The sequence below is a fragment of the Ammospiza nelsoni genome, chromosome 2 (genome assembly GCF_027579445.1).
Source record: "Ammospiza nelsoni isolate bAmmNel1 chromosome 2, bAmmNel1.pri, whole genome shotgun sequence".
In the NCBI taxonomy this organism is placed as follows: Eukaryota; Metazoa; Chordata; class Aves; order Passeriformes; family Passerellidae; genus Ammospiza; species Ammospiza nelsoni.
Window position 1 is genome coordinate 119,096,757 of NC_080634.1, and position 20,643 is coordinate 119,117,399.

Consider the following 20,643-nt stretch of genomic DNA (forward strand, 5'->3'; position numbering starts at 1 on the left):
AGCTCTGTCTCTAAGTTGGATGAGAAAGATGAAGGCCACAAGAAGATGTTCCCATCTCCAGTTTCACCCATTCCATGGATTTCCTCCTTCCTGGCTCCATCCCCGCTGGATCCCATCCCACAGATTCTCCAGCCAGAGCACGAGGGCTTTTCTAAATCCACTTATCATCAGTTTAGCACCACATTGCAAAAGCAGGGCTGCATTTTTTCTGTGAAACTCAAGAAAGTGTCTTTCATTCTCTGAATTGTCCCCTCCTTGCCTTCATTTCCTGTCCCCTCCAGAGCCCTGCCTGCTTTGTTTTGCTTTTCAGTGATGAGGGGAAAGGAGTGGGAAGAGAAGAGAATTTATTTATATTTATTTGGTTTGATTTGATGATGTTTCCACGATTAAGAAATTTCTTCTTTCCTGTGGCAGAGGCAGCAAGGAAAACTGCTTAATTTGAGAAAGTCCAAAGCAAAACAAGACAAAAAAATCAGAATATTCATCTCCCTGGATGACTGTTTAAAAAAAGATAATGAAAGACCAAAGTGGTTCTGATGAGGGGGGAGATTCTGTGGAGTAAAGGAATGACAGAAGTCAGGGAGTCCATGAATCTTCCAAAGTTTTATTAATTAATAACAAAATTGGAAATTGATATAAATTAATCCATGATCTCCTATATAAGCACATGGCAGTGGGATGGGATAAAGGGGGAAATGTGAAAGGAAGAGAAAAAAGATGAGAAGGAAGGAAGGAAAAGGAAAAGGAAAAGGAAAAGGAAAAAGGAAAAGGAAAAGGAAAAGGAAAAGGAAAAGGAAAAGGAAAAGGAAAAGGAAAAGGAAAAGGAAAAGGAAAAGGAAAAGGAAAAGGAAAAGGAAAAGGAAAAGGAAAAGGAAAAGGAAAAGGAAAAGGGAAAATGAAAAGGAAAGGAAGGAAAAGGAGAAGCAAAAGGAGAAGGAAAAAGTAGGAGAAAGAAGAAGAAGGAGAAAGGAAAGGGAAAGGAAAGGAAAAGGAAAAGGAAAGGAAAAAAAAGAAAAGGAAAAGGACAAAGAAAAGGAAAAAGGAAAAGGAAAAGGAAAAGGAAAAGGAAAGGAAAAGGAAAAGGAAAGGAAAGGAAAGGAAAAGAAAAGGGAAAAGGGAAAAAGGAAAAGGAAAAGGAGAAAGGAATGAAAAGGAAAGGAAGGAAAAGGAGAAGCAAAAGGAGAAGGAAAAAGTAGGAGAAAGAAGAAGAAGGAGAAGGAAAGGGAAAAGGAAAAGGAAAAAGGAAAAAAAAAAAAGGAAGGGAAAAGGGAAAAGGAAAAGGAAAAAGGAAAAGGAAAAAGGAAAAGGGAAAAGGAAAAGGAAAAGGAAAAGGAAAAGGAAAAGGAAAAGGAAAAGGAAAAAGGAAAAGGGAAAATGAAAAGGAAAGGAAGGAAAAGGAGAAGCAAAAGGAGAAGGAAAAAGTAGGGAGAAAAGAAGAAGAAGGAGAAGGAAAGGGAAAAGGAAAAGGAAAAGGAAAAGGAAAAAGGAAAAAGGAAAAGGAAAGGAAAAAGGAAAAGGAAAAGGGAAAAAGGAAAAGGAAAAGGAAAAGGAAAAGGGAAAGGGAAAAGGGAAAATGAAAAGGAAAGGAAGGAAAAGGAGAAGCAAAAGGAGAAGGAAAAAGTAGGAGAAAGAAGAAGAAGGAGAAGGAAAGGGAAAAGGAAAAGGAAAAGGAAAAAGGAAAAGGAAAAAAAAGGAAAAGAAAAGGAAAAAGGAAAAGGAAAAAGGAAAAGGAAAAAGGAAATAGGAAAAGGAAAAGGAAAGGAAAAGGAAAAAGGAAAAGGAAAAGGAAAAGGAAAAGGAAAAGGAAAAGGAAAGGGAAAGGAAAAGGGAAAATGAAAAGGAAAGGAAGGAAAAGGAGAAGCAAAAGGAGAAGGAAAAAGTAGGAGAAAGAAGAAGAAGGAGAAGGAAAGGGAAAAGGAAAAGGAAAAGGAAAAGGAAAAGGAAAAGGAAAAGGAAAAGGAAAAGGAAAAGGAAAAAGGAAAAAAAAAAAAGAAAAGGAAAAGGAAAAGGAAAAAGGAAAAGGAAAAGAAAAGGAAAAGGAAAAGGAAAAGGAAAAGGAAAAAGGAAAAGGAAAAGGAAAAGGAAAAGGAAAAGGAAAAGGAAAAGGGAAAATGAAAAGGAAAGGAAGGAAAAGGAGAAGCAAAAGGAGAAGGAAAAAGTAGGAGAAAGAAGAAGAAGGAGAAGGAAAGGGAAAGAGGAAAAGGAAAAGGAAAAGGAAAAGGAAATAGGGAAAAGGAAAAGGAAAAGGAAAAGGAAAAGGAAAAGGAAAAGGAAAAGGAAAAGGAAAAGGAAAAAAGGAAAAAAGGAAAAGGAAAAAGGAAAAGGAAAAGGAAAAGGAAAAGGAAAAAGGAAAAGGAAAAGGAAAAGGAAAAGGAAAAGGAAAGGAAGGAAAGGAAAAGGAAAAGGAAAAGGAAGGATCTTCAGCCCCAGCTCATGTGTTGATCTTGCTGATGGAGTTTGCAGACTCTTCCATGTCTCTCCATATGCTTAAAAAACAAAATGTCTTTAATCCTGTGAGACCTGACCATGAGCTGCTTCTCTCCCAGCACTCAGAGGGATCCCCTCACCTTCCCAAGAAGTCTTTCCAGCTCCGTTTATGGCTTTTATTTCCTTGCATTCAGAAATGAAGCATAAGAAGGAATCTCCTCTCCTGCCTGGACTCACTGCTGCTGTTGGGACAGTCCAGGCTGACCCCAGATGTCAGAATTAATGCTCTTCTATCATTTTATGCACCAAAAAGGACAGAATTCTCATCTGGCACAGCTGAACTAAACCAACAGCAGCGTTCCCAGTGTGGTGTCCCTTTGGGAATGCCGTTCTAGGCTTGTGGGGAATGGGAATGAGGGGGATACTGCCTTAAACCTGACCACTCTTTGACAAGCTGAGCCTACATTTAACAGAAGCTTGGTAAGTGCAGGCACCATTACCTCGAGGGGGTAATGGCAGCTGAGATTGATCTATTGTGAGTCCTACAAATTTGAACAGTTACACTAAATGCTATTATAAATGTATGGAACCTCTTTGTCTTCAATTATTAAATGGAGTAATTTATGAAACCCAATCTCAATAACCTCACTGTCCTACTGGCCAGCCCCCGCTGAAAGGAAGAGTAAATTGTAGAGAACATTGCTATCGATCCCTCCTGCAGGGGGGGAAAAGGAGGATCAGGCCTGTTAACCCTTCCCTGCAGGACAAAGTGGTTCACTCGTTGGTTTCTTTTCCCCCCCCAGAGAGGTCGTGTCCTTCTTTCATTTCTGGGGTCGGGTTTTATGTCTGACAAGTGGTAATTGATTCCGCTGCTGGTTAGGCTGGGGGTAAGTGGGGGATGAAGTTTCAGTGAAAACAAATAGCAACTTCACAGGTCTGACCTTTCCTCTTTAAGCTTTTGTTGTGGTTTCCTTGGGATGTGCAGCTTAAAGACTGGAAACCAGCGGGTGTCTATCTCAGGAAGTTTCACTTTGGGCCTGGAGTTAAAGCTGGGTTTTGGCTTTGGAGCTCTTCGGGGCTTTTTCCATCTTCTTTCCCATGATTTTGCATGAGACATGAGGATGTGGTCCAGCAGAGCTGGGAGGGTCTGCCAGCAGGCTGAGGGTCACAGCTCGGGGTTTCAGTGTCCAGCAGGGCTGTAATGAGACAAAATCAATCCCAAAATATGAAGGCAGCCACTGCTCCTCAGTCTCGGGTTGCTGTTGATATTTGCTGCCCCTGAGAATGTGCAGGATGTCTCTGCTTCGGCCCGTGCGGCTGAAGAACGAGTCTGGACTCTTCACTTTTCATTCTTGAGGGTGGTTTATTAATTCTTATCTATAAAATTTTCTTTCTGCCCAGCCGAGATCTGCTCAGCAGGGCAGCCACAGGCACTCTGTGTTGTCCTTTTATACTACAAACTACGTATAACGTATTTACACTTAATTCCCAATACCCATCGCCCATGTTAGACAGTGCACCTCTACTCTAAACCAATGCCAAAGTGCCAACATCACTGCAGAAAATGGAGAACAAGAAGAGAGGAAGGAGAAGGAGAAGGAGAAAGGAGAAGGAGAAGGAGAAGGAGAAGGAGAAGGAGAAGGAGAAGGAGAAGGAGAAGGAGAAGGAGAAGGAGAAGGAGAAGGAGAAGGAGAAGGAGAAAGGAGAAGAAGAGAAGGAGAAGGAGAGAAGGAGAAGGAGAAGGAGAAGGAGAAGGAGAAGGAGAAGGAGAAGGAGAAGGAGAAGGAGAAGGAGAAGGAGAAGGAGAAGGAGAAGGAGATAGGAGGAGAAGGAGAAGGAGAAGGAGAAGGAGAAGGAGAAGGAGAGAAGGAGAAGGAGAAGGAGAAGGAGAAGGAGAAGGAGAAGGAGAAGGAGAAGGAGAAGGAGAAGGAGAAGGAGAAGAAGGAGAAGGAGAAGGAGAAGGAAGAAAGGAGAAGGAGGAAGGAGAAGGAGAAGGAGAAGGAGAAGGAGAAGGAGAAGGAGAAGGAGAAGGAGAAGGAGAAGGAGAAGGAGAAGGGAGAAGGAGAAGGAGAAGGAGGAGGAGGAGGAGGAGGAGGAGAGGAGGAGAAGGAGAAGGAGAAGGAGAAGGAGAAGGAGAAGAAGAAGAAGAAGAAGAAGAAGAAGAAGAAAGGCTAGACATGCCCAAGTTCCTCCGTCTTGTCCCCATAACCCCCCATACCAAAAATCCTAAAACCTACATTTCCACCCTGTGATCATTTTGTTATTACACTTATTCAAACCTGTTGTGACTTTCAGGTCCTCATACAAAGTTGGCAACTTGCTCCAAGGGACAAAATCAAATCCCCAAGTGTTCTGGGCAGCATTCTGGATGGGGTCCTCGGCAACTCTGGACACACTCGGAGGAATGTGCTGAGTTCTGACACCTCAAACCAAGCAGGTGCCAAATCTGCCACTTCTTTTTGTGCTAGAGCTGCCTCCTTTTACCAGCTCAGCAGCCTCATCTTTAATTGTCCCTCCTGGTTTCAAACCAGCTCCCTGGAGCTCAGTGGGCACTTCTGCAACAGATCCAGAGCTTGTCCCTGGATTGCAGCACAGTGATTTCAGCTAATGAGAACCAGTTCAACGAGGGAAAACCACACTGACCTGTGTGAGAAGCTTTGTTCTGCCTAGAACAGAAAGGAAAATATCCTCAGGGGCTCTGTCTCAATGCTTCCAGGTCAGGGAGAACATTGCTGCAAAGGGAATCTCTTTGTTTACAAACAAGTTGTTTTTGCCAAAGTCAGCCTTTATTTTAAGGTGTTCTCACAGAGGAAGCTCGAGGCTCAGCAGCTGCCTCCAACATGTTGCAACCCCCATGTGTTGCAATTGCAAGGGGAAAGGTTTTTAATGGGGTTTAATGGGATTTTTTTGTGGTGGTTTTTTTTTTTGCTTCTCTCAAGCATCTTTAATTTCTGAGGGAGCCCTGAAGATTCTTCTCTGCCACCTACAAGGAATGACCTTAAACTGAAGGAGGGCAAGGATGGATGGGATAGTGGGATATTGGGATATTGGGATATTGGGATATGGGATATTGGGATATGGATATTGGGATATTGGGACATTGGGATATTGGGATATTGGGATATTGGATATGGGATATTGGGATGTTGGGACATTGGGATATTGGGACGTTGGGATATTGGGATATTGGGATATTGGGATATTGGGATATGGGATATTGGGATATTGGGATATTGGGATATTGGGATGTTGGGATATTGGGATATGGGATATTGGGATATTGGGATATTGGGGACATTGGGATATGGGATATTGGGATATTGGGACATTGGGATATGGGGATTGGGATATTGGGATATTGGGATATTGGGATATTGGGATATGGGGATATTGGGGATATGGGGATATTGGGATATTGGGATGTTGGGAATTAGGAATTGTTCCCTGGCAGGTGGGGCAGGGCTGGGATGGAATTCCATCCCTGCATCCCTGGCAGTGCCCAAGGCCAGGCTGGACATTGGGGCTGCCTGGGGACAGTGGGAGGTGGTCCCAGTGATGATCTTTAAGATCCGTCCCAACCCAAACCATTCCATGATTCCATAATCCTCTGGTTCTGTGGAAATAAATCCCTGCCCTTTAATCTGGACAAAGCCATTCCAGAAACAACCAGAACATTCCTGCATTGTGCAGTTGGGGCATTAATTTTTATTTCTATATCTATATTTAAAAATTCATTGGAGAAATTGTGCCAGCACATGGACGTCCAGTGAAATGCAAAGGATGAGGGATTAATGACAAGGACCTTAAATCACAAAATGATCCAAATTATGCACCCAGATGTGCCAGGGATCTTTTAGGCTAATAAAATCTGTCACACTGTATGAATCCTTCCTATTTGAAGGAAAGGGAACAAAAAGGACATCCTGGAAAGGATAATCATAATTGCTCAGGTCAAATCCTGATTTATTTTAGCACAGACAGGAAATATTTAAACATTTGCTATAGCAGCCATGCATGCCATGAGCTGTATTTTGTTTAAAATAAGCAGCACGAGTTTTCCATCTTGATAAAAGAGGAATTTAATTAGATTGCTAAAATAAAACAAGACAAACAAAAGCAAACAGATGTAATAGAAAACATCTCTGAAAAGGAAATTCATGTTGCAAAAATCTCTTGACTAATCATAAAATGATGCAGCTTTGAAAAGGAAATACTGTTGATTGCATTTTGACTCCTCTGAGAAGTCAGATATTTGGAATACCCAGGATTGTTTAAGAATATTTCCTGCTGTGCACGTAAAAACAAATTGCACACTCAGACACTCAGGTCTGATTCTTATCTTTCATTTCAGTTTTAGACTCAGGTGAACCACCTGCCTTTTTTTTCCCCCTTTTTTTTAGGGAAACCTATCAATAGACAAAGAAATAGCAAATTTACCAAATGAGCTTGCCTGGGCCACACCCCTGAGGAGAAATGAAGAAAATCTACTGTCAGGTTGGCACTGATGTACGCAGGGTGGAAATGTCTTGTCTGATAAAAAATCCATTATTTGAAGCTACTGAATCCCAACCCTCTGACTGTACACATCAGCAGCATTAATTATGATTTTCCCCCCCTTTTTTTAGAGAATCCTATCAATAGACAAAGTAGAAGCAAATATGCCACAGGAGGGCCACACTCCTGAGGAGAAATGTAAGAAAATAAACTGCCCAGTTGGCACTGATGTACTCAGGATGGGAATCCATGATTTTAATCTACAAATCCATGATTTTAAGTTACTGAATCCCAACCCTCTGGTTATACAAACCAGCTACATTAATTATGCTGGGTTTTTTATTTTTTTGGAAGGCTATCAATAGACAAAGAAATAGAAGCAAATTTGCCAAACAAGGGCCACACTGCTAAGGAGAAATGTAAGAAAATCAGCTGCCAGGTGATTCCTTGTCATTGTTGGCACTCATATTCTCAAAGTGGGAATGTCTTGGATTACAAATCCATGATTTTAAGCTACTGAATCCCAACCTTCTGGTTGTACACACCAGCAACATTAATTATGCTTTCCCCCCTCCTTTTTAAGGAAAGCCTATCAATAGACAAAAAATAACAAATTTGCCAAATGAGGGCCACACTCCTGAGCAGAAATGTAAGAAAATAAACTGCCAGGTGATTCCTTGTCATTGTTGGCACTGATATTCTCAGGGTGGGAATGTTTTGGCTGACAAATCCATGATTTTAAGCTGCTCAGCTGCTGGAATAACATCCCTGAGTCACATCTGACCCAGCCTCAGGCTCTGCTGGTATCTTGGTTTGAAAAGCCAGGTGTCTGCTAAGGAAGGCAGGAGCCTCCCTTGAAATGGAAAATGTAAACCCCCTTCCTCCAAATTATTGTAATTTTGAAATTAAGGGGCTCTCAGGCAAAAATATGGGAATAGGAATAACAAAAAGAAAATTAAAAATACAAATGCAATAGTACAAAAAACAAACAAAAAAACCACTGACAAAGTAGGAATAGGAGCTGCCCCCCTGTGTGTCAGGGCAGTGTCCCAACCCCATCCCACGGGGGCTCAGCCCTCCTGCAGTGCCAGCTGTGGCTCTGCTGCAGCAGGGATCCTGCACAAGGGGGGAGTTTTCCTCTGCAGCTCCAGGGGAAGAGGCAGCTGCTCCTCTGGCAATGCAGGGGGCAAAGGCTGCTCTGCTGTCCCAGCACCTCAGATTGGATCCAGGCAGGAATGCTTGGCTCCTCCCCTGGGCGGAGCATCTCCCCATGGGATGCTGGGATTGGATCAGCCCTGCAGGGACACTCAGTGGCCATGGACAGCAGAGATCTCCTGCAGGGAGGGTTGGCTGTGGGAGAGAGAAAGGAAAAACTGCCCCAGGAACAGCAGAGAACTGCCCCACCTCAAAAAATTAAAATAGAACACACAGCCCCAGCTAAACCTTTCAACCTGAGGTAGCCGGGGTGGCACAAAGGCCTGGTCTCTGTCACTCAATATTTGTGGGCATTTCCAGCTCTCTGCTCCCCTGAACCTTGGAAAACTGAGGCAAAGCAGAGTGTGGAATGTTCAGCTGGATTCCTGACACCCCCAAACCTCCCCTTGCCTTTACATCTTTGCCCTGATTTTGGGAGCAGCTTCTGCCCAAGCTCTGTCTCCATGAGGGCCTGATAGGGACAAGGAACCCATCACGGCCCTTCTCATAATTTTTAAGAAGCTTTTGCCCTGCCAAAGCAAAGAAATTAAAAGCTGTGGCATGAGAAGGACATGGAAAGAACCTGCTAGGAGAAGGGCAATTAATATTCTTAAATTAAAAATTGAAAGATCGTCCATCATCTTCAAAATTCAGGCACAGCTTAGCTGGGGTTTGCAGCTTCATCCCCACACTTTTCCTGCCTTTATCAGCCTCCAGTTTTTGGTGTTGGACAAAAATCCTGGATTTGCTGAAATCAAAAATCTTGCTCTTGTCTTTGGTGAATTTGTTGCTCTGTTTCAGATTTTAATTTTTTAATTTTTTTTTAATATGGAAGAGGAAGGAAGGAAGAAAATTATGACTCCTGAGAATTTCCTGCCTCTCCACGTGGGTGACAAGGCATGAGGGAAAAGCCAATTCTGAGGAGAACAGATAGCAGGGACTTCATGTATCCCCTCAAACCCTCTTCCAAAGCTGTACAAGAGGGATAAATGGGATATTTTGTGGAATATATGGGATATAAGTGGAATAAATGGGATATTTTGCCTCTAAGCCTTCCCTCTTCAATATCCAGGAAGCCCAGGAAGGACACAGGCAAACCCACATGGCAAGTGAGGAAAAAACCCTGAACAAACCCTTTCAGAGCAGCCCAATCCAGCCTTCCACACATGGGTGGCCTGGGAAAAGCCTTTCCCTGACAGAAAACAGTGGAAAAAGATATTTAAAAAATGATATTTGAGTGGGGGAAATCAACTCTCACTTGTAGAGCATGAGCCAGATTGCAAAAATCATCAGCTTTTACTCAGGCAATAAAATGAGAGTCCAGGACGTCAGTGATGAGTAATATTAATGTGCTGTGTGAAGAAATGTTCTGGGAGACGAAAAAACTTCCATTTAATGTTTTCCTAAGTGTTGCTGGGTTCAGCACAGTCCTGCAAACCTGACCAGCTCTTCTGTCTCTGAGTGGAAGCTGAACTTTTTCCAGAATCTCCTGGGATTTCGAGATCTACGTAGGAAAGTTTTATAGAGAGGCACTTTGGGTAGCACAGAACAGACTGCAGGAGCCCTGAGGACAGAAAATTCAACTGAAATAATAGAAACAATAAGCAGAAAAAAAGAGATTTTGGGTGCTTTCATGCAAAACAAGAGCACAGGATGCTGCACCATGAGTGGAAGAAAAGAAAAAGAAAAGAAAGAGAGCAATGTCTGCACTTAATTTTATTTTTTTTTTTTTGTCTTGAGGAGGAAAAGCCAAAACACTGGAAAACCTGAAGGTTTTCAGGCAATTTACCACAAAAACCTTTAGTTATGGAATCATCCTGTCCCTCTATGTCCAGCAAGAGAGGGTTGGGAGGTGAAATATCTTTTAAAGAAGCAGAACTATGCAGAAAATGAAGTTTTATTGAGGGGTCTTAAAGCTCTGGACAAGGTTCATTTTCCAAGAGGCTTAATTCTGGGGATGGATTTGGGAAGTTGGCATTTTTCTGTTTATAAATATCTTTGTTGCTCTGACTTTTGTTCTACTTCTGGATCTTGCATCAGCTCCCACAGGGAAGGGACTGTCCTTTTTATATCTTTTTTTAAGCCTTTTTAGATATTTATTCAGCATTGAAAACCCCAAAACAGGGTATTTAATATCCCAGTTGGAAAAGGCCTCTTTTAGGTTGGAAAAGACCTCAAAAAATCAAGAGATTTGGCAAAGTAATTCCCACTGATTCTGTGAGATCCCCCAGCAAACCTGGGAATAAATCCAGCAGCCTGACACCTGGATGTGCCAGTGATCCCTAAATCATCCTTTTTACTCAGGAAAACAACTTTTATCTTTTCCAAATCCAACATTAACCAAGGGAACAAAGTTCAGGGAGCCTTTTTTTAATAAAGCAACAGTGAAAAAGCAGCATTGCCCTTGGTAAAGGGTGTGAACTCCTTCAGTGCAGGGGAAAGGCTGGCAAAAAATCTCCACATTTGCTCTGTGTGACTTGGAAATTCTCTCCAAAACAGGCTCTAGGCTTAACATTTATCACAATTCTTCTCGTTTTGTTTATCTACAACTCACAGCGCATTGTGCACTGCACTGCAATCTCATTTATTAAAAAAGATTAAGGTGATAGTGTGGATAAAATTCTTACTTAAATAACATTTATTGTAGAAAAACCACTCTTTGCTGCCTGAAAACTCATCCCTCATTTTCACAACATTTCTGCTTCTCATCACTAAAATTAACAGCTCAACTTATGACCCAAAGAAGGGGTTATTAATTTTGGAAATCAACTTGTCTTGCCCTCCATGACCACGTTTTGCTAAATGTGTCCAGTTCTTTACATGGTAGTGGAAGAAAATCATCCATGAGCGTCCTTCCTGCAGGGAATGCTCACAGGGAAGGGGGTGGGATGAATAATTTCAAGTTCAGAGAAGCTTTTCCTCGCTGGCCATCAGCACCACAGCCCAGGAGAGGATAAAAGGTTTTGTTTGCACCAAACACCTTCAGGGAAGAGAGCAAAAAAAGCTGGGCAAGGAAGGAGCTTTCCCAAATCTTCCCAAAGTCAGTGGGATGCACATTTGAGGATTTGGACAGAAGACCAAACATCACAGAACACTTGGAGTTGAGCTTTTAAGATGGAAAAGTAATGTTTTTAGCATTATTTGCCCACTCAGGTAATAGAATAGAATCCCAGAATCCCCAAATCATTGAGGCTGGGAAAGATCTCCAAGGTTATTGAGTGCAAGCTCTGCCTGATCCCCACCTTGGCCCCAGCCCAGAGCTCCGAGTGCCACATCCAGGCCTTGGACACCTCCAGGGATGGGCACTCCGAACCTCCCTGGCATTGAATATTTCAGCCCAAACTTATATTTTAACATTAAATCCCATATTTTCCCAGTTTTTACTGATGTAAATTATTTCTCTCTCTCAGCTTGGGCACCTTACTCTGAATTTGATGCTGTTGTAATCGCAGACAGGCCTTTTCATCGGTGTCTGTGCTAACCATGAATTGAATACTAAAGTGGAAAATCAATGTGTTCTGACCCAAACTGGGCTGGAAACGTTGGATTTTTCAGGAACAAGAGGGAATCAAGTCAATCACCTTGCAAGCAATGAAGAGCATTGATCTCAGCCAACAGCCAGAATTCATTTTTAAAGGTTACTGAGGGCTGAAAGCGATACTTGAGATGTCATGGAGCAATAATAAATAATAACACAAATAAAATGAAAATGTCAATATTTAATATATTAATAACATAATAATAAATAATAACACAAATAAACAATAATATTCATGTTTAATATAATAAATAATAATATAATAACAAAACAATCACATGTAATAACATCATAATAAACAATACCATACTAAATAATAACATAAATAAATATTATAATAGTGTTGATATTTAATATAATAAATAATAATATAATAACAAAATAATCACAATCACAAACATGTTAAACACTAGTACAAATATCAGTTATTTCCCATGTCTTTTAACCCAAAAAATAAAGTTTATTTACATCTTTAAAATCTCTCACAAAAATTGAAAAGCATGTTATGCATACAAAATAAAAACTCAGTCATCATTGCAAAACAAAAAACTAAAAAAAAAGAAATTAAAAATCAATTATTTTTTAAGAAAAATCAATAAAATCCAACTAATTTTAAAAATCACCAATAATAAACTTACACCACTTTTCAACTTATTAAAAAAAAAAAAAAAACAAAAATAATAAATCTCTCAAAACCATCACACCTAAAGTCCAAAAAACCCCTAAAAATTACTAAAACCCTTTAAAAAAAACCCAACCAAACACAAGGAGGGAGCCCTGGGGAGCCCACACCAAGTGCTGCTCACGACTCCTCTCCCATTGACCCTTCCACATCTCCAGCAGATTTGACAAAGAGAGGAAATGTTCTCCAGAAAACAACATTTCCCACAGTTGTCTTTAATTGCTGCTGCCCTCTGCATAGGAGGTTTTATTTTTACTGTTGCCTGATTGAAGCTGTGCCCAAAAATCTCAGCCCCCAAATTGCCCAATCGAGCAAAAGCCAGCAAATGAAATCCATGCAAAGAGACTATTCTTGTTCTGTTATTATTTGGGTTGTTCCCACATCCCACAGCACACTTTCCCATTAGCAGGGTTGGGAAAACAGCTTTTAGCAGCTGCTTGTTGGCCTGGTGCTATTTGCTTTATACAGTTTTTTACTACTACTATTATTATTATTATTATTATTATTATTATTATTATTATTATTATTATTATTATTATATTACTATTATTACATTGTATATAATTATATATTATATTATATTATATTATATTATATTATATTATATTATATTATATTATATTATATTATATTATATTACATTACAATACATTACATTACATTATATATTTTCTTAGATAATATATATTATATAATGAAAATAATATAATATATACTATATATTATATACTATATATCATATAGTATATAATATATACTATATATTATATACTATATATCATATAGTACATATATTTTATACAATATAATATATAATATATAACATATAACATATAACATATAGTATACAATATATAGTATATAGTATATTATATATTATATAGTATACATTATATATTATATATTATATATTATTCATTATATATTACGTATTATATATTACGTATTATATATTATATATTATATATTATATATTATATATTATATATTATATATTATATATTATATATTATATATTATATATTATATATTATTATTATATATTATATACTATATACTATATACTATATACTATATACTATATACTATATACTATACTTTATATATTATATTCTATATAATATATACTATACATTATACATTTATTATATATTATTAAGATATATTTTATATATTTATATTTTATATATATAATAATATATTTATATATCTTTTTTTTTAATAACAGAAGGGTATTAGAAAGGAAAGCAGGTAAATTGACAAGCAAATTTCTGTTTCTATCCCTGCACCAGGCAATAAATTTTACAAGCTTTAGATACAAAAGCAAAACATCTAATCTCATTAAAGATTAATTAATGAAACAGGAAAGAAGAGCCAGAGAGAGAAGAACATCCTGATTCTTCTTGGGATGCTTCCCTCAAACCCCCTGATGTTGACCTGGCAAACTCCTGGTGCTTAAAATCCCAGCACAGGAATCTGCTGTGCACATCTACTCCTGGTTTCCCTGTTCTTTTTTCCCAAAGAAAATTGGAAATTTCTCTGATTTTCCAAAAAAGAGAGTTGTTCTACTCTGCTGGGGTACATGAATGAAAAGAAAGAAATATAGAATAAATCTGGATTTTATAACTTAATTTTCTACATTGTACTGTGGCAAAGAGCTTTCATTCCCAGCACTGCTGCTTCTTCCTTCTCATCCTGATCTCAGTCTCAAATGGAAGCAGGATGGAACTCCTCATTCCTCGTCATCCCAGTGGGAGAAGCATTCTCCTCCTCTCCAGGAAATATAATATCAAAATAGAAATTCAAATATCAAATAAAATATCAAAATTTTGGCCAGTTTTTGCAGAGGGAGGTAGAAATCCCTACTCCTGCTGAAATCAAAAGTCCTGTTGCCACCAAAGCTCATTTTTTTATGTCCACAAGGAGAGCATTTCCCTGGATTTTGAGGGGCCAAGGAAAGGAGACCTTCCAAGCAACAAAACCAATTTGAGGTTTAAAAACCCGAGATTCATCTATATTTCCTTTATACAGCTGAATTTCCATTCTCATTTAAGGGTCACGATGATCACTAAGATCAGGAGGAAGGAAAATGAAGAAGTTAAAAATTAGGCAAAAAGATTATTTGAGGCAGATTTATTCTCAGTTAAAAAAAAAAAATCTCTGACTTGCAGCCAGTTCAGATGTTGTTCCGAGAGAATAAATCTCCTGATAACGCCACAATTTCACCTTTTTAAAGCAGAACTTCTAAATCATAGCACTGTTTTATGAAAACTCTGTGTGTACACAGCAAATTTTCCCTCTTTTGATACAAAGTGACTGTTTATTCCCTCAATGCCTTATTTATAAAGGCCTCACAAAACAGCCATTCACCCACCAGTGACTCAGATTTTTGGGACTTTCCTGCTGGTCTGGGAATAATGTTTATAATACAAATGTCTGGTTAATGAAAGGGCATTTTCTGTGTGTCACTGACCTTTGTGTGCTGGAAGGAGCAGGGAAACAGCCCCTGGAGCTCCTCCTTTGCTCTTGGAAACTCGGGGTGACAGCGGCAGCGTTTCATTAGCAGGTGACACTGACGGGGCCTCTTCTGATCAAGCTTTTTTTTTTTTTTTTTTTTTTTTTTTCCAACCAACATTTTCCAGCTTAACGCTTTGCTTTCCCTGGAGTTGGATATTGTAATTAAATAGAATTGGAAGTTGTGGTTTTGAGAGGTTTTCCTTGTTTTTACACTGCCCAATCCATTTGGGGGGGGGGGTTGACAAATCCATGAGAGTGATGTCATGGTGTGAGCAATGGCACAACATGAACACTTAAATTAATTACAAAAAAAAGGAATAATTAGCTAAATTACTTTGTTTGCCTCACAGCTGAGATGGACAAAGAAGAATTTGAATAAGTTAGGGAATTAATTAGGGGAAAACCCTTTCTTCTCCTCAAGGAATGGTTGTTTCTAGTGGGTGGGTGTCTTAGTTTGAATAGCCAAGTGTCTGCTAAGGAAGGCAGGAGCCTCCCTTGAAATGGAAAATGTAAACCCCTTCCCTGTGGATTGTTATAATTTGGAAATTAAGGGGCTCTCAGGCAAAGATATGGGAATAGGAATGACAGTTCTTTATTAGAAAAGAAAATAAAAATAAATGAAATAATACAAAGCAACACTGCCAGAGTGAGAGCAGTCCCTGCCCCCTGTGTGCCAGGGCGGTGTCCCAGCCCCATGCCAGGGGGGCTCAGCCCTCCTGCAGTGCCAGCTGTGGCTCTGCTGCAGCAGGGATCCTGCACAAGGGGGGAGTTTTCCTCTGCAGCTCCAGGGGAAGAGGCAGCTGCTCCTCTGGCAATGCAGGGGGCAAAGGCTGCTCTGCTGTCCCAGCACCTCAGATTGGGTCCAGGCAGGAATGCTTGGCTCCTCCCCTGGGCGGAGCATCTCCCCATGGGATGCTGGGATTGGATCAGCCCTGCAGGGACACTCAGTGGCCATGGACAGCAGAGATCTCCTGCAGGGAGGGTTGGCTGTGGGAGAGAGAAAGGAAAAACTGCCCAGGAACAGCAGAGAACTGCCCCACCTCAAAAAATGAAAATAGAACACACATCCCCATTTCCAACCTCAGACAATGAGAAAGGTCTGATCCATGGATTCCCCATCCTTGTGGGGTGTGCAAGGAGCACTGGATGGGTGACAAGGTGGGGATCAGTCACAAGTTGGACTCGGTGACCTTGGAGGGCTTTGCCAACCTCAGGGATTCTGGGATTCCACGGTCTGGAGGTGGTTCCTGCACATCCCATTTGTCTCTCTGAGCACAGGGAATTCCTGTGTCCCCACTGCTGGGACAGGGACACTTTGAGCTCCCCCCACGCTGCACTGGGATGTTTGTGGTGACTGCAAATCCTCCTTTCATTTGTGTCCCATTCCTCCCTCCCTGCTTCTTGCACCAGAAGATAGCACAGCCTCAGTAATTCCCTTTCCAGGACTTCATTGGCTTTTCCACTCACTAATACCAATTTCCCTCTTCAATATCTTGGCATTTACCCCCTCTTAAAACCTTATCTCTCTGACCCCTCGTTTCTGATGGAGGAAGAGCCTAAAAAACAGGTGACAAAAACACTGAAACCAACATCAGATATTTCTGAAAGGCAAAATTTTGCAAATCATTTTCCCAACTTGAAGCTTCTCTCAACATTTCAATTCCCAGAAGGACAAAAGAAGGTTGGAAGTGTCTCCTGGTGTCAACAGCCTCAGTGTCCAATCTGAACCTCCCCTGGTGCAGTTTGGGGCCATTTCCTCTCATCCTTTCCCTTGGGAAAAGGGACGCGCCCTCCCCTCACTGCTCCCTCCTGAGAGGTTAAAAAGAACCCAATTTTTAATTTCTTTTGCCTCTCACACCTGAGTATGAATCCTCCTGTCAATGCCCTGCATTTCTCAGGGTTTTTTTTTTTTTTCATTTTTACGCATCCTCTGTTGCTGTTACTGAAAGTTGAAGTAAGAAGAAGAGAAACCAAGTGGCTGAAGGGTGCAAAGAGTAAAACAGAGCCTTGAAAAACATCGGCCAAACACAGATATCAAATAAACTGAAAAAGGAAAAGGACTTCTGCTCTCTGTTTCACTTCTCAGGTACACTACATTTAAAAGTCAGCACTGGCTAAAAGGGCTTTTTTAGGTAGAATCCCATTATGGTTTGGGGTGGGAGGGACCTTAAAACCATCTCATTCCACCTCTGCCAGGGCACCTTCCACTGTCCCAGGCTGCTCCCAGCCCCAGTGTCCAACCTGGCCTTGGGCACTGCCAGGGATCCAAAGCTTCTCTAGGAATCCTATTCCACGGCTCCTCACCCTCCTAGGGAACTATTCCTAATTCCCAATATCCCACCTATCCCTGCCCCCTGGCAGTTTAAAACCCTCTCTCACACTCTCAACCCTCTCTCACACTCTCTGCCCCTATAAAAAGTCCCTCTCCCTCCTTTTTATGATCCCTGGAAGGGGCTCTGAGGTCTCCCCAGAGCCTTCTCTTCTCCTGGTGTGCACCTCCAGCTCTCCCAAGGAGAATAAACACCCACAAACCCCACTGGAGTGCTCTGGGAGCAGGAACCCCATGGGAAAAGTTTAAAAAAATACCACTTTTTTTTTTTTTTTTTTCTGGCTGATCTGCTGCTTGTGGCTGAACAATGTGCACTTAAATCTGCCAGTGCTCGCCGTGTTTCCATCAGCTTGTGTCCCATTGTCCATTCTCCAGTGTCATTCAGCCTTATAACATCTGAACAAAACCAGGGCAGCAGGAGTGACTGGTGATTAACTGCCCTGGGCCTTGTCACCCCATGGAAAGCAGAGATTGAGCTCAGGGAATTTCTTTAATTAATTTTAACCTCACTGCCTTCAGATCTGCATCTCCAAGTGCCGTGGTTTGGAAGGGCAGAGCTGGGAGCCAAGGGCTGATGTGGAGATATAAATTTATATATTTGTATATGGGCACAGCATTGACTAAAAACTTCTTGGAGCCTTTTCTTATTTCTCAGGGCAGTTTCTGGCACAGGCATTGACTTTCTTCGTGCCTCCAGCTCTCTGGGGATGAGATTCCAGCCAGGAAACAGCCAGAGAAGCACCTCAGCACTACATGGCAGCCTCAAAGTAAGGCTTGGATGGCCCTGACTGGGATGGTAAAAGAGAATTCCAGAGTTCCTGAGGCTGGAAAAGCCCTCCCAGCCCATGAAGTCCCAGCTGTGTCCCATGCCCACCTTGTCCCCAGCACATTCACCTCACTCCTGGTGCTCAGTCACCTCCTCAGATTCTCTGCACAGCTCAAGGAGGTGCACCAGGCTTTAAAAAGGGGTCAAATTCTGTTTTATGGACACCTCTGGGCAGCCTCATGGGACCTGGGAATGAGGGGCCCTTGTTTCCAAACAGGATGGTCCAAGGAAGGAGAAGAAGCTCACAGAATTCTGGAAAAGGTTGAGGCTGGCACAGCCCTGCCAGCCCATGCAGTGCCAGCTGTGCCCCATGGGCACCTTGTCCCCAGCCCAGAGCACTCAGTGCCACCTCCAGGGCACACCTGCAGGGATGGGCACTGCAAAGCTCCCTGGGCAGCTCTTTCCAATATTTAACAACCTTGTCCTTGGAGAAATGCCTTCTGAATTCCTCCCTCTTCCCTCCTATACTCAATTCCAATCCAACCTTTAGACATCTACACCAAGAGTAGAATTTGCCCTGTGACATTTTGGAGGCCAATGATGTTCAGCAGCCTCCCTGAAGATGAAAACCAAAGGATGTGATAACATCCCAGTGAACCTTTTCAGCTTCTCCAAAAATAAACTTTCACACCTGCAATTTTTGCCCTGAAACCATGAGCTGGAACATCAGAAGGGGCTGCCCAGGGAGCTTTGCAGTGCCCATCCCTGCAGGTGTGCCCTGGAGGTGGCACTGAGTGCTCTGGGCTGGGCACAAGGTGCCCGTGGGGCACAGCTGGCACTGCATGGGCTGGCAGGGCTTTGCCAACCTCAGTTATTCCAGGATTTTGTGAGCTGTTTCTCTTTCTTTGGACCATCCTGTTTAGAAGCAAGAGTCCCTCATTCCCAGGTCCCGTGAGGCTGCCCATGAAACGGAATTTGACCCCTTTTTAAAGCCTGGTGGACATCCTTGAGCTGTGCAGAGACTCTGAGGAGGTGACTGAGCACCAGGAGTGAGGTAAATGTGCAACACCCCCCCAGCAGCTGGGTAACGAAGGGTAATGTTCACTAATTTGTTAATTATGGAAGTTTTGCAGCTCAGTGCTTCATATTGACCAAATTGCAAGTATGGCTCTGCACAATTACTGTCTGCCTTGATAAATATCCCTTTAATTGGCCAAGCTTGCGTGAGATGAACTTTTAAATCACAGCATTTCCACACAATGCAGTGTGAAATTTCTTTCCTCCCTTTTTTATTTTATTTCCCCTAGAAATGAGTCACAAAGAACTGTGTTTAAGATATATTGCTATCTCCTTTTTAAGTGGAGTCAGAATGGCTGCACCAAAGCCCAAACGTTGCCAGCATTTGGTGCCAACACTTTGATCCATCCACATGAACTGGATATAGACATAAGAGCTTACTAAACAAACTGGACAGAGTCCCAGTGGGAACACTCAAAAATGTATTAATCAAAGTCAAGCGGCAGAGCAAATTGAACCAGTTCATTAATTATGAAAATTCTCTCACCAAGTGACATGTTGTTAACTGTGTGAGGGCTTAACACGTTTCAATCCGTGGGCTTCCCTCCCTAGGTGCAAAATTTAGTTAGAAATTGGAGTTTTCTTCTTTTTTTTCCTTCCCCTTGTGGGTTTCTAACCAGGAAAAAAGGGTAGAGCCAGCAGCATGGACACAGCACTGGCTGCAGGAAGAGGCTTTGCAAAGGTCAGTGCTGAAAAGAGCCGAGGGAAAATGGGATGGTCAAGAATTTTGAGAAGAAAACTCTTGAAGGAAAGGTTGGAAAAAGACATTTGGGGTCATCCAGTGCCGCCAGCACCACCCCAAACCCTGTCCCCAAGGGCCACGTCCAGATTCCTCCTGAACACTCCCAGACTCCAAACCTCCCTGGGCAGCTCAGCCCAAGCTGTGACCACCCTTGCAGGGAAAAATGACTTTTAATCTCTAATCTGAACCTAATTAGAGGATTTATCCTGTCACCTGTTACCTCTTAAATAAAGACCAGAAAGCCACAGGTGCCCACAATACCCATCCACATTGTTTTTCCTTGCTCCCAGCAATGGAACATTTGCTTCCAGATTAAAACCTGGGGGGGAAAATGCATTTTTAAGGTGTCTTTTGCTGAATAGGGCCTCAGACCAAATTGCTAGAGACAGCCTGAGATTCCCAGTAGAGATGCAAAGGTGATTTGTTTACAGTCCCTTTAGAAAAGGGGAGCAAGGTGAGTGGGAATTATCAAGTGTTGGAAAGGAATATTGGGTTTGGGATGCTGGGCTCACATATGGATGCTGCAATTATCAGGTTCATGATATTGAAATTTTCTCATCTCCTGGTTTCTAGCACTTCTGTAAATCACAGATCTTTAGAAAAAACATAAAAGAATGTGGTTTCAGAGCTTTTTGCTTTTCAGAGTGATTTAAATAAACACATTTCTAGCACAGGAAAGAAGAGAAAACCTCAATTCCAGCCCTCCAGAAGTCGGACATGAGGCAGCCATTTGGGATTCCTCTGTAATCAATAAGGACAGGCAGGTCCCAGGGGGGTCCATCCTCCCAATCCCACTCACCTCTCCTGGAATGGGATCAATCCTGAGCTGCTGCCTTAAATTAAGGCCTGAACTGTTGGAACCCTGGTGCTGAGAATT